General features: G+C 51.2%; 2 protein-coding genes across 3 annotated transcripts in view; one reads left to right on the top strand and one right to left on the bottom strand.

Annotated features, from left to right (window-relative positions):
* The window catches only part of LOC149361090 (uncharacterized), a 110,104-nt gene that overhangs the window by 91,453 nt on the left and 5,569 nt on the right, over positions 1 to 13,082 (bottom strand). The gene's annotated exons all lie outside the window — the stretch shown is intronic.
* LOC149361089 (unconventional myosin-XVIIIa-like) overlaps positions 155 to 13,082 on the top strand; it is a 248,542-nt gene continuing 235,614 nt past the window's right edge. For both annotated transcript variants that reach the window (XM_089572586.1, XM_089572585.1), the window contains exon 1: positions 155 to 392. The gene's annotated coding sequence lies outside the window, so the exon portion shown is untranslated. The remainder of the gene's footprint in view (positions 393 to 13,082) is intronic.

Here is a 13,082-nt window from a genome sequence, read left to right as displayed (position 1 = left end):
AACGGCAAGCTGACCCCCGAGACTCGAGAAAGCGAAAACAAGAACAGAAACCGGCCCTGCGAGCGATCGACGCGCCGCACTGCGGACTCTGGCGGCAGCACCGGCGGAACTGAAAAAAGATGTTTCGAGGTCTGGCCGGTAGGATAAGCTGACGTCGCTAAGCAAAATGGCGGCGCGCGTCACCCGTCTGTTGGCTCGGCCTGCGATATTTTGAGCGTGTGCGCGTGAACGGCGGCCTCTGCTGCCCGTGAAAGTGTGCCGTTGCGGCGAAGTGGATTTCACGGTGGTCTTCGCCTGTGGATTACGCTCTCTGCAACAACGACGGCCCTGTTCGGATTTGACGTCGACCGGTCGCGCGAAGAAAACATGGGAGGCGGCCGCTGCCGGTCACGGTGGGTGTGGATTCGAGTCGCAAAGCCCAGCGGCCTCTACCGCGCGAGTTCACCGCATGTCATTCACCGCTTCGGCCGCGGTGTTTATTGCTGCTGCACGGGAGCAATCGTTGCGCTTGTAAACACCTCAGCGTTGCTCATCTCTTCTCTGGGAAGCGTGTTTGTCCGCGGGTTTTGTTTTCGTTTAGCGCCCAACTCTGTGCCCGACAGAAAATGCCTCGGGAGTCGTTAGCGACTCTGAAGGGGCTTGCCCCTTTCATTTTCGACCGATCGTGGCGGCTTTCTTCGGTTGGAATGCGGCCGAGCGTATTTCCGACGGCAAAGCATGGGCTTCGCATAGGTAGGCGCACTCACTTGTTTACCTTAATCGACGGCCGTGGCATGCAGGTCGAAAGCGGCGAATTTGAAGCTGCTCCGCGCATTCGTTCTCGATATCCAGTTGGCCGTGGTGTCGACGGGTGCGGGAGGTTTTCCGCTTCTTTTACTTTTCCGGGCGTGCGCGAGCCGATAAAGTGCCTACCGACGTCCGCTAGCAGCGGCGTTCTCTTTTCCTCCGATTAGACCTTCGAGCTAAGCGCTTACGCGCTCGAGTTCAGTTCGACTCGTAATGACTGCCCTCGGGTGCTTGCGAGCGCGCTGCAAGTCGCTGCCGCGCCGACACTCGGGTGTCACCTTAAATGCCGTTGGCGCCCTGCCCTGTGCTTCAGCTATTGGGTCGCATTATTTCGAGTCAATCGCGTTTCGCGCGGTGAACCCGGAAGCGAGCCCTGCGGCGTTGTCTTCGCGCATGGTTGGTTCGGGTGGTAATAGTAACGGCAACAGTACGCCGCGGGCGCCGCTCAATGGGGCATTATTGCGGAACGGTGCGCCGCTTCGACTGGGCGAGGCCGAGGTTAACGCCGTGTTGCACGCTTGTCGAGGTATGTGAACCGTCGTTCGTTGACAGGGCGCCAAGTCGCAGGCGTGCGTGCGCGCGGTACAACCGGACCACTGTGCGCTGGTGCTGTTCGAACGCCCCCGTCATGAGTGAACTTGCCGGACCGCATGTTTCGCCTCTGCCGGAGATGAGCACGTCGAGGAAATGTCGGCCTTCGGCTGTTACGCAAGTCGTCCTGCGAGGATGTCTGGCCGGCTTCACGGAAGGGGCGCCGCTCGGCTGCTCCCAGGAGGAAGCGGCCGTCGGAATGCGTGCTTTGACCGCGCCTGTGTGGGCGCCCGGCTGTCAGCGGTGTCTGTACGCCGGAGAGCGGCTGTCTTCGGAGCGCATTCTTCGAGCAAACGGGTTCCTCCCCAGCCGCTGTGCGCGCTCGCTGGCCTTTTTGAATGCCACTCTTTCCTTGTCATGTTTTTGCCTGCGGGCAAGCGCGGCTGACGTCTGTGACGCGCTTATCTACATCGGCCGACCGAGCGTCGTGTGAATTATCGTGCGGCCGATCGAACGACTTCTTTTTCGATGGCGGAACCACCTCTCGGCTCTGCGTCTCCTTCTGGTCGAGATCAATATATCTTTCTCCGTCGCGGCGCGCGTGGCGTAAAACGAAGAAAAAAGGCGGCCTTCATTTCAGATACAGCGTGCAGCTGCTCTCGCCGGCGGTAACGAGGAAGCCTGTTGCCCAGTTCGCCTGAGAGCAGCTCTTGACAGGGTAGTCGTCCCTAGCCACGATGCAGTGTGTTTTGTAGCCACTGCAGCGAGTCACGGGGCTGTGGTCGGCGTCGATGTGGGGCTTCCCTGTCTCCCTAGCGTCGGGCGAGGTAAACATGAGATCACTTCTGGAGGCGGCTGAACTTAACTCGTGCCGTACCCTCCAGTGGAAGGCGGTTGACCGCAGCGCTTGTTGTTAGCGGTTTTCGTCACACGCGTTGTGTGCAAACGTGATGTTGTCAAGAAACGAGTCAGAAAGCAGCAGCGCCGCTACTGCAGCAAAAACTGCAGTGGAGTTCTGATTTTTTGTTGCCACTATGATGCCTCGGCTAGGTTGCGGTGTTAGTCTTGCGGCGGGGTGGAAATTATTCTCGGTAAAGAAGTGAGCCGGTTGTTGCCTCGTTCACGGTGCCGTGCTTACGGGTTGGTGCAATGCACCAAGGCTTTTCGGTGCTCAGCGCTGGGTCGACGGCGCTCGTAAATTATCTCTGACACGGGTTGGTGGCGGGGACTGCTAGGCTGCATATATTTTCTAATCTTATTTCTGTAACCAAATTTCAAGTTTAAGCAGTACTGCTTAGAAGTTCGTGGCTTTGAAATAAACGTTACATTGAATTTTACGGTGTCCAAACTTACCATCCTGAACTCCTGTCTTTAGGAAAGGAAACACTGAAGCGCCGCTCGCGGTTGTGCGATAGTATTTGAGCTTGACCCTGACCCTTGGTGACGTGGCTTGTGCTCTGAATCGCTCGCGAGGCTCGAAAGCCTGCTTAATGCGATTAATTTAACTGCCACCTGCCATGGTGGGTAGTTTGCTCATTATCCGGTGGGCAAGTTGTGATGACGTCGCAAGGTCACATGACCAAGGTGGGGCCTCCTAGGTTGCTCTCTGGGGACCACCTGCCGGAGTCACGATTTTTCGCTCGCAACGCCGACCCCGGATTTTCTGCTTAACGGGGCCTTGTAACTCTGTAGCGTTAACATGCCTTGGGATGTGGCTCATGAGTCACAAACGAAGCCACTGAGAGCCCGCCGTCCAAGTCTGTGTCGTGTTGGAGGATCATCAGATGAGCCCTGAACGGGGCAGCGTGGTTCACAGTCCCTGTTCGGCCCGACTGCCCTTATAAAAATGGTCTATAGACAGTCTATAGACTTCTTATTGACTCTATTGACTTCCTGTAGATATTTCTTTTTGTCGATTCATTGTCTATAGACAAAAGTACTAAAAGTGTATGGCCATAAATCTATAGATCGTCTATGGCATTTGTATTGCCTATAGACTGCTCTCCAGGGTTTGTCTATAGACAGTCTTGACTTTTAGACAGAAGTCTATCGACACCCTAAAGACTGTCTTAAATTTTTTTTTAAGGGTCTTGCCAATGTGGGTTTGCCAGCCTTGGCGTGGTTCGCTAGACTCGCTGAGCTCCCATGGTATAGCTACCGCGCCTCTGCTCAGCCTTTCGCGGCGCCACACTGTCTGTCGGAGTCCTGTGACTCCGTCATGTGTCAGATTCGTCCGCCGCGCTGAAGCTGGGAAGCTTCCCACCAGCCGTGCTGCTGCGGCCAGAGTGGCTCTCGCCTCTTCTGAGCCAAAGTGTCAGCGCCGAGGATATACTGAAAGTTTCCATGAGGTTGCGGAAGGCGGAATGAATGAATCGACCTTTATGGTAGCAGAGTTGGTTTAATTCAAAAATTAACAGCTCTCTGTAAATGCGGAGGTTGTAGCCCCGGGACACTGAGTGTTGGGAGGTAGGCTAAACTAACCTACAGCTCCTCTCGTCCACTCAGGGTGGAGCGCCAGAATGCATTTAGTAACCGCTCTTATGCGTGGTGATTCATTTGTTTTGCACGTGCCATGACTGTGGCTGTGAAGAATGCTGTACGAGAGGTGCTGCGGAACGATTTCCTCGTGCACTGATACCGCGTACGCCGCAGCTGTTTTAGAATTCCACCTCGATCAGCATCTAGCCTGGGGACTGTGCACTGCAGGCAACAGCCACCGTTCAACGCCGACTGCCGGGCGAGTGCACCTCTACCACTTTTCCGTGTCCTGCGTCAGGTGCGGCCGCCTTATCCCCGTAAATTTCCTAATCGAACCCGCCAACCTGACTCGGAGAGCGCCTCTTTGGTGGCTTCCCTTGGACTCGAGGGGATAATCGGTTGACTTCGCATTACATGGTCTGCCCACCCTCATTTGTTTGTTCATTATTTCAGCTGTAGGATATGATTAAAGGGGCTGTAAGACACCCCCCTTCACGAATATTGTCCACCAGGAATTTTTTTTTTTGATGCGCTTTGTAGTTGAGTTATCTGTACTCAAAATTTGAATTTCAGCGTCTTCGCGCATTATCCTCTCCTCTCTCGTCACTGTCTGCACACTCGAAGGTCGGCGCTTCTCCGCCGGCCCCGCCTCCGGGGGCGGAGCTTCCTGACCCGCCGGAACTACGCGGCTTCTTATTGGCCGCGGCCACGGTAGCTGCCTGACGTCTGAATGAATCTAACCAATAGCCATATCTCAACTTGCACGCACAGGTACGAGGGACGGAGGAGGGTGCGAGCATGAAAAAGTCGCCGGGAAGGGCTCGCCAACTTTCGCGCGTGATTGTGGGTTCTCAGCTGCGTGCACAATGCATTATTTGGCTCAGGTTGTCATCACAAGACAATGCAGTGTGATTGAGCGAGTTGATGTGCTCTACCCTGAAAGGTGTTTCAGAGCCATTTAACTCCTGTTTCCGGAACCCTCACCCACTCTGCTCTCTGGTACACCTGCCATTTTCAATTTCACGATCGGTGCGCTTTCCTCGATTGGATTTGAACCTTTTGTTGGCCTCCAAGTTTCTGCCCCACAACTGAGTATCATGAAGATGAAAGGGTTATGTACTTTGCCCTTGAGGTATGCTGGTAACCGATTTTTATCTGACTTTGTACCTTCACAGTACAGATCACGAAGCACAAGAAGCATTCTCTCACCCCAGTTAGCAGAAATTCTTATAGAAAATACACACTATTTTATATCGCATCTGTAATTGATGACGAAGGATCACATTAAATAAAGCAAAATTTTAATTTCTCTTTAAAGATACGTAGGTTCGATCCTGGCCGCGGGGATAGCATTTCGATGGAGGCGAAATTCTAGAGGCCCGTGCACTGTGCGATGACAGTGCACGTTAGAGAACCCCAGGTGGTAGAAATTTCCGGAGCCCTCCACTACGGCGTCCCTCATAGCCTGAGTCACTTTTGGACGTTAAATCCTATAAAACATCAAATTTAATTTCTGTTAATTGCAAAATAAATAGGTTTCTGTTGTTTGCACTGATGTTAAGCTGTGTTATATGCTTGTTCTGTTACGTATATTTTGTGATCAATATGTTCATGGATCCCCACTAACCTGCGAGGTACGGATTCGTTTAGTTGGTGCAGATTGTTTTATTCATTTTGGCTGACTCAATAAATCAGGCAGGGCCTTGATATTCATGACCTCAGAGTATCTGCCGAAATGCACTCCAACCCCTTTCTTCTATAGTTACTTTACGGTCGTGGTCTGTATCAGTGGTCAGTACCTGCCCTAAGTGCAGGTGTTCCCTTACCAGTTCCAGATACTTCGCTGCCAGTCGTAAACTGTTGTTCCCTTCCGATAGTATCGAACATTAGTTTCCTTCATCTTGACATTTAGACCTACCGTTCTGCTTTGCACGTTGAAGTCCTCAATCATGCTGTGCACTTCGCCCCCCCCCCCCCCCCCCCCCCCCGGGCTCCGAGTTAATTAGCAATGCGATGTCATCAGCAAATCGGGGATTGCTAAGGCGTTTGCCATAAATATACGAATCCCAGCTGTTCCCACTCCAATCGTGAAGGAACCCTCAGTCGAGGCAGTATTGTAGGTGCGCTCAAATGCAGATGAGCGTGTAACCGTTCTTACGGCCGTTGGGGTTCTTATAGTGCCACATCCCAGCGTCATCCTTTGACTTCGGACAAGACTCTTTCGGAGGATTCATCTCCGGCGCGCCCCTAAGTGCCGCGTTCTTCTTGGAAAGCCGAGTCTTGCATTGCCTCGTTTATGCCCTCCGCATATTTTGAGCGTGCGAAGCCTCCACTGCTGAAAAAGGATACTAAGAAGGACGGCTGTGGTTTGTGAAGCCTTCGCGTATAGCACTCACCGATTAGTTGATAAATGCGGGAGGAACGAAGGCCGGCTCCTTTCAACCCGGGTCTCCGTTTCCAATCCGACCATGTTCTGACACACAGGGGTCATTTTGAGCGCTGCGGGACGTCACAGGGCAAGAGAACAGCAATGCGTTTCCTGGTGTCTTTGCCCGTTCGGTGGGGGCTTGGCGAGTTTCTTTTTAATTTCTTTTTCTGCCCATTGTATTGTTTCTCAGCTCGTCGTGCGAAGTGGCGGCGCGAGCTGGGCACTTCTATTTTTCTTCCTTTTTACCGCCCAGTGTAACGTATTTCTTGCCCGGTAACCCGTCGCGCCTCTAGTGGTGCGGCCCGGGCGATTGTCTTGCTCAGTGTGTGTAGATGAGCGCTTAAAAAAGGCCCTTCCGTGTCGGCTTGAGTCAGCAAGCCGATCACGAAGTTGTGCACTCCGCCGCCGCGTCCCTGGCCTCGCCCACGCGGTTTCCGCCCTCGCTGGCTGCGGCGACGGCGGAACGCGATGCCGCGACCGTGTGCAAGCCTCTGCATCGCGCAACTCTGCGTGCGTGTGTAGCGACGCATCTTCCCGCATCCTACGTGACTTGGTTGCCACTGCCGCCGGTACTGGAGAGAGCAGGTCTGTGCAGCGCCATTTTCAGTGGATACCGCAGGCTCTCTGTGCACGAGCGCCTCTCCTCTTCTAGCTCTGTTGGATGAAAACAAACCGCCAGCTCTAACTGCGCACGCGCAGTTCACGTTAGCGGCAGGCCACTCGGTACCGTCACTGCCATTGGTCCCTTTCCCCTAACTTTGCTTTCTCTCCCCCTTTGAATGCTCGCCTTTGCTCCGAATCGGCGGATGACCAACTAGCCTTGGCGGAGCAGGCGCTCTCTTCTTTCATACAGTCTTCGTGCTAGCCTCTAAGAAAATTATATCTCCTGCTTCGTTTTGGCCTGTCATGGGCACTGTATACACTTTTTTCTCAAATCGGTCTTCCTGTCCCTCTCCCCGTGTGTATGGGTCTCGGTCTCGTTTACGTCCGGAGGTTTTCTTTTTCCTTATTTCTTTCTGCCCGGTTACACACCTGACTCTGTGCCACCGGTTCGATCCCCAGTGCATCCTGTTTTCTAATGGGCACAAGATTTGCCATTGTGTCCTTTCGCAGTGTGAGCATCCGCTCGGATGGAATCTCTTCCTGAGCTTGCGGACGGAGGTGCCGCTCTTGAACACCTTCGAAATACGGAAACAATCGCTTTTATCGACACCCCAGTGGAATGCCATCATCATCATCATCAGCGTGGATACGCCCGCTGCAGGACAGAGGACCCTCCCACGTCTCTCCAGTTTAGCCACTGCTACCCTATCCCCGCAAACTTCCTAATCTGATCTGCCCACCTAACTCTCTGCCGCCCCCTACTACGCTTGCCTTCTCTTGGAATCCACTCCATTGCCCTTAAGGACCAGCGGTTATCCTGCCTTCGCATTACATGCCCTGCCCAATTAAGCCCACTTCTTCCTCTTGATTTCAACTAGGTTGTCATTAAGCCGCGTTTGTTCCCTCACCCACTGTGCTCCCTCTTGTACTTTCCTCTTGAGGGATACTGGCAAACTGCCATTGGTGATCTCAGAGTATCTACCAAATGCTATCCACCCCGTCCTTATTTGCCTATTTATTTCACTCTCGTGGTCAGGATCTGCGGTCACTATACCCGCCCTGAGTGGATATATTCCCTTACCACTATTAACGCTTCGTTCGGTACCATGTTGTAAACTGCTGTTCCATTCCGAGGCTGTCGAAGAATACCTTAGTTTTCTCCATATTAGTTTTTAGACCCACCTTTATGCGTTGCCTGTCTAGGTCCTCGGTCGTGTGTTGCAATTCGTCCCCGAGCAGTTGCTGAAACATTTGTCCCTAACTTTTCGCAATCCCCATCTCTGAATGCCTCCTGTAAACACGCGGGGAATTGTATCGGAGTGATCGTGCCTTCCTTCGTGACGCCATTCCTCGTTGGTAGTAGTAGTAGTGAAAACATTTATTTTTTTTTTTCAAAAGGAAGAGTTAGGGAGTAGGGGGATGGGGATAGATAGATGTGGAGCTTCAGTGGTCGGTCTTCCCTAGTCCAGGATCCCGTTGGCCTCCGCCGCTGCCTTGGCCCTCGTCACCAGCATAAGCTGTGTGCTCGGGTCGGAGTCAGCCAGGAGGGCCTCCCACTGCTCTAGACTAGGGCTATTTACCTTTGGTAGTAAAGGGCTTTTTTCGCAGCCCCAGGTGGCGTGGTACGTTGTGGCGTAGCCCCCACACCACACGCACTCTTTCGCGTATCTGTTCGGCCACATTTTGTGATACATGGCTCTGCTTGGGTAGGTGTCTGTTTGTAGTCGTCTGAGCGTGGTGGCCTGCTCTCTGTCGAGGATATCCGCCGTGGGATCTTAGTACTTTCTCCTCGGGGGACTAAGGTGTGTGCGCAGCCGCTATTTGTTTATTTGCACGTCTCTCTGCCTGTCTATACGCACTGCTCAATGAATGAGACACGGGCGGCAGGCTTTGCAGGGCCATTTGGCGCCGCATTACGCGGCGCGCTGGCGGAAACTGTTCACTCTGGTATGGTTTACAATGGACGGCATATCCTTGAGCTGCTCGCGAAACACAGTGAAAGGTGTGCCGAGAAGACGGTCTCAACTAATGGCCTTTCGAGGGTTCCGGGCATTCGCAGGCTGGCAATCCCCTTCTGAGAGTATACGAGCGATGTGTGTATTGCGAGCGTCGCCAAAGCAAGCTTCACAACGCCGAAAGAGACTCGTTCGGTATTCCACAGGTTGCATCATTCGCACAGTCGCCTGCATTGTCGTTACTGTCGCATGTTCTGGTCAGAAACTCGTTTACTTATTTTCTTTTTTTTTTGCCTTTCCAACCCGACTGCCGCAGTATTACTCGCTGGACTGCTTTCTTCACCTGGCGCTACCGACCACTCCTTGGGTGTCGCCTTATTGTTCGCTACGCTGCTTCCCCCCCCCCCCCCCCCCCCCTCCTCAGGAGCGGCGGATTGGTAGCGCCAAGTACAAAAATGTAGCGCGGCCAACATTATGGGGGCAGTCTAACTGGGAAGGAGGAGTGGGTACATTGCGTGAGAAGAAATGAAGGGCTTGAAAGTATCAATAAGTATTAAAAGAGAGGAGTTGGGAATTTTCGTTGTCTGCATGTCTATGCGGCTGCGTTCGAGTGCAAGAATGGTCTGTGGAGCCCTGTCCGGTGTGGCTTAATAAAATTCAGGGGGCACTTTGGCTCTCTAAAGTGCTTCAAGGCGAAAGCGTTTCCTGGTGTTCTGTTTGTTTTTTTATTTTTTGTTTTCATTTCTTTATTCCTTTTATTTTATTTATGAGACCCATGCATTCACTAGATGTGTCTTTATTCATGCTCAAGCCTTCAGCCTTCGTGGCGGAGTGGTGGCGTCTCCGCCTCAAATGCCAAAAGGCCCTGATTGGATTCGCAGCCTCGAAGTTTCTAAGTAGTGACGCCGAAGCGCGGAAAAATCTGCCGACACGGCTGCTAACGACAGTACGAGGCATTAAAGGCTTCCGCCTTAAAATTTCGCGTCCTCTGCGGAAAACCGCTGGAGAGGTGCCGACAAGCCTCCGCGGGTGCGTTGAGGGGCCCCAGATTGCCGGTGCTAATGCGAAGCTTTGCATTGTGCCGTGCCTCAGTAGTTTCGCAATTTGAAATCTATTTTCGAGCGTGTGCCCGACGCCCCTTTAGGAGGGCCTCTGTGCTGTGGTATAAGCGGGAGAGGAGTTCTTTCGTCCACGTAACGGCGGTAGGGAGCGGGGAGAACTAACAGTTGTGGTGTTGCGCCCCTTTGGAGGTCGAACGCAGCTCATGGGAGTTGTCGGCACTAGCGGAGCGTGGCGAGTGGGGTCAGCGGGAGGACCCATTGTGTGGGGCGGACTGCTGTCAGCGGCCGATAATGTATATATGTATAGTGCTCTAAGGTTTCTAGAGCACTGTGTACCGATACCGAGCGCCGCCTCCCAGCAGCCGTCAGCGAACCGATCTACTTTCGGGCTGAAAGCGGCGCAAAGTAGAAGATAGAGAAATTCCCGGCAGCGTGCCTCGCCTAACCGGACCTCCCGCGGCGACCCGGTCGTCGCTGCAAAGTGCCGCCGGGCATTCGACGATGATAATGTTTTTTTTTTGTCGGCTTCGAAGGAGAGCGATTATTCGAGAGGCCCGATTTTACGGCGGCTCGCGTAAACGGGCCGCATCTTTTGCTTCGGCGTTTTCTCATCGGCGTTGGGGCAACATCGTCCCATTCTGGGCCTTAGTAAAAATAGACTGTGTGGCTCTTTGTAGGCACACGGTGTTTTCCCGCAACGAAACATGCGTCTGTTGCCGAGGAAATTGAATGAAAGGAATTGAAAAATATTTTTGTTCGCCGACGCTCCACGCATACTCGTGACGTCAACAACGAAAAGGGCTGCGTTTGGGAGTGAACGGGAGCGTAGCCTATTACCTCACTTCGCGCACTAAAAAAAACATCATGACGTCACCGCAGTTTGTTTTTATAAAGGGTAACGGAGTGGATTCCACGAGAAGGCAAACGTAGCAGGGGGCGGCACAAAGTTAGGTGGGCGGATGAGATTAAGAAGTTTGCGGGGATACGGTGGCCGCAACTGGCGAGGGACAGGGTTAATTGGAGAGATGTGGGAGAGGCCTTTGCCTTGCAGTGGGCGTAGTCAGGCTGACGATGAGTCGCGGCAGCGGCATTCGTTTCTGTACATTTTTCAGCTATTTCTTTTCAAGGGGCGTCTTTGTACTTAGAACGCGGTGGCAGGGGCAGTAAACTTCAATAAATGCTACTGTCCAGCCAATCCAGACGTCAGCGCCAATTCCATTCACAGCGGCCGCAGGAAAGTGAACTGGAGCGTTGTGAAGTGAAGTGAAGTGAAGTTTATTTTGACATCGATTTGTCAGAGGTGACGGGACAAAAGGCAATTCATTTTTTGCCTGACGTGGCCCCGTCACCCGTTACATTGCTCAGGGGGGTGGCAAATTACACAGTAAAGTACACAAAGCAAAAACAAGAAAAGTAACAACATCGCATACGTACTACATGAATTATATGTAACGATCAATGACTTACACATAATTAACACAGATGCAATGAAAAATAAAGGAAAAAACAACGCATAGCTAAAATGTAGCTAGGACAAAACAAAAAAATTGAAATAGCAAACAATGAGATGCATAGAATTAACATACAGGCAAGGGGAGAAATAGCACGCAAACCAAAAAAATGAAAACCGCATTGGATGCCTCCTACGTCCTTAGGACAACAAAACCAAAAATAGCGAACCTGGACATACACCCAGCGAGTAAAAAAAAAAAAAAACTAGAAACTGGACATTTTATGGAGGAGATAGGGACAGAAGGTACATTTTAACATTGTTCTTGAAGTTACGGGGGGAACGAGGCTGCTGCAGAAGTTCCATAATACGTGGGTGTTTATTAAGTAAATCAGGAATTAAGTAATCAATGTGCTGCATACCATAATTCGTTCTCATCAGAGGCATTTGAAAATGACTATACCTGAAATCATAAGGTTTATTGTTAGGGAAGTATAAAGCATAAAAGGAAACTGGGTCACGGGTGACTTCATGATAAACATGATATGCAAGCTTTAGTTGAAATAGTTCGTTTATCTTGAGTAAATTATGTTTTAAGAATAATGGGTATGTATGTTCTAGCGGACCTACATCTTCTATGCAACGCAGAGCTCGTTTTTGCAATATCTCAAGCCTGTGCAAGTTTGTCTTGGTAGTGGTGCCCCAGATTAACAGACAGTAATGTAAATGAGACTGTACTAAAGCAAAATACAACTGACGTTTAATAGAGCTGGGAACCAAATATCTCACTTTATACAAAATGCCTAGAGATCTAGAGATATTTGTGTGAACCTTATTTATATGAGAAGTCCAGCTTAAGTTTTCCTCAAATAAGACACCTAGGAACTTATAAATGGAAACGCGTTCAAGGGCTGAGTCTTGGTACTTGACCTGGATATTAAAATCTTCAGGTTTATTTCGCGGCTTAAACATTACGTACTTTGTCTTCCGAACGTTCAATTGCATTTGGTTTATCCGGAGCCAGCATGAAAGCTCATGTAGCCAGGTGTTCGCGAAGGATTCTAGTGTAGATAACTGTTTTCCTGAAAAAAACACACTGGTGTCATCTGCATAAAGTATAATATCGGGTGTATTTGGTATGAGGACAATATCATTAATATAAATTATAAACAGCAAGGGTCCCAGGATTGAACCTTGTGGAACACCATATGCAATCGGTTCTGGAATAGAAGAATGTCCATTAAGGCTTGTAAATTGGTATCTGTCCGTCAGGTAGCTACGAATAAGATTGAGAGCAACGCCACGGATTCCAAAAAAAGGAAGTTTATAAAATAATATTTGATGTTTAATAGAATCAAACGCTTTTCTGAAATCAAGGAACAGACCTAGCGTGAATCGGTTATTTTCAAAATTATTGATAACCTTGTTTTTAATATTCAGAAGGGCTATTTCAGTTGAGCTATTTGTATCGTTGTCACGGCAATGGTATCCAGCACGTGGCTGTGCCTGGGGCTGCTCTCTGTGCTTTGCGTCAGTGAGCAACCTCTCCTTGCTGGGTTGTTGCAATGCAGCCTGTACAACCTTGTTGCAATTCCGCCACCGTGGGTCCAGCGCCGCATTGCTGGCGTCTGTTGGCAAACCGTGTAGAGCAGGAAGGCGGGCGAGTAGATACGCGACAGTGCCATCATCATGAGCCAATCGGCGTCCACTGTCAGAGAGAGGCCTCCAACTGACCCTGTCCTGTACCAGCCAGGGATATAGCGGTTCTAAGTAGTAGAAAGAAGTTTGAA

This window comes from Amblyomma mixtum, chromosome 2 (genome assembly GCF_055824585.1).
Source record: "Amblyomma mixtum isolate Tamu chromosome 2, ASM5582458v1, whole genome shotgun sequence".
Classification (NCBI taxonomy): domain Eukaryota; kingdom Metazoa; phylum Arthropoda; class Arachnida; order Ixodida; family Ixodidae; genus Amblyomma; species Amblyomma mixtum.
Note: the sequence above shows the minus strand (reverse complement) of the source record. Positions and strands in the feature narration are given on the sequence as shown.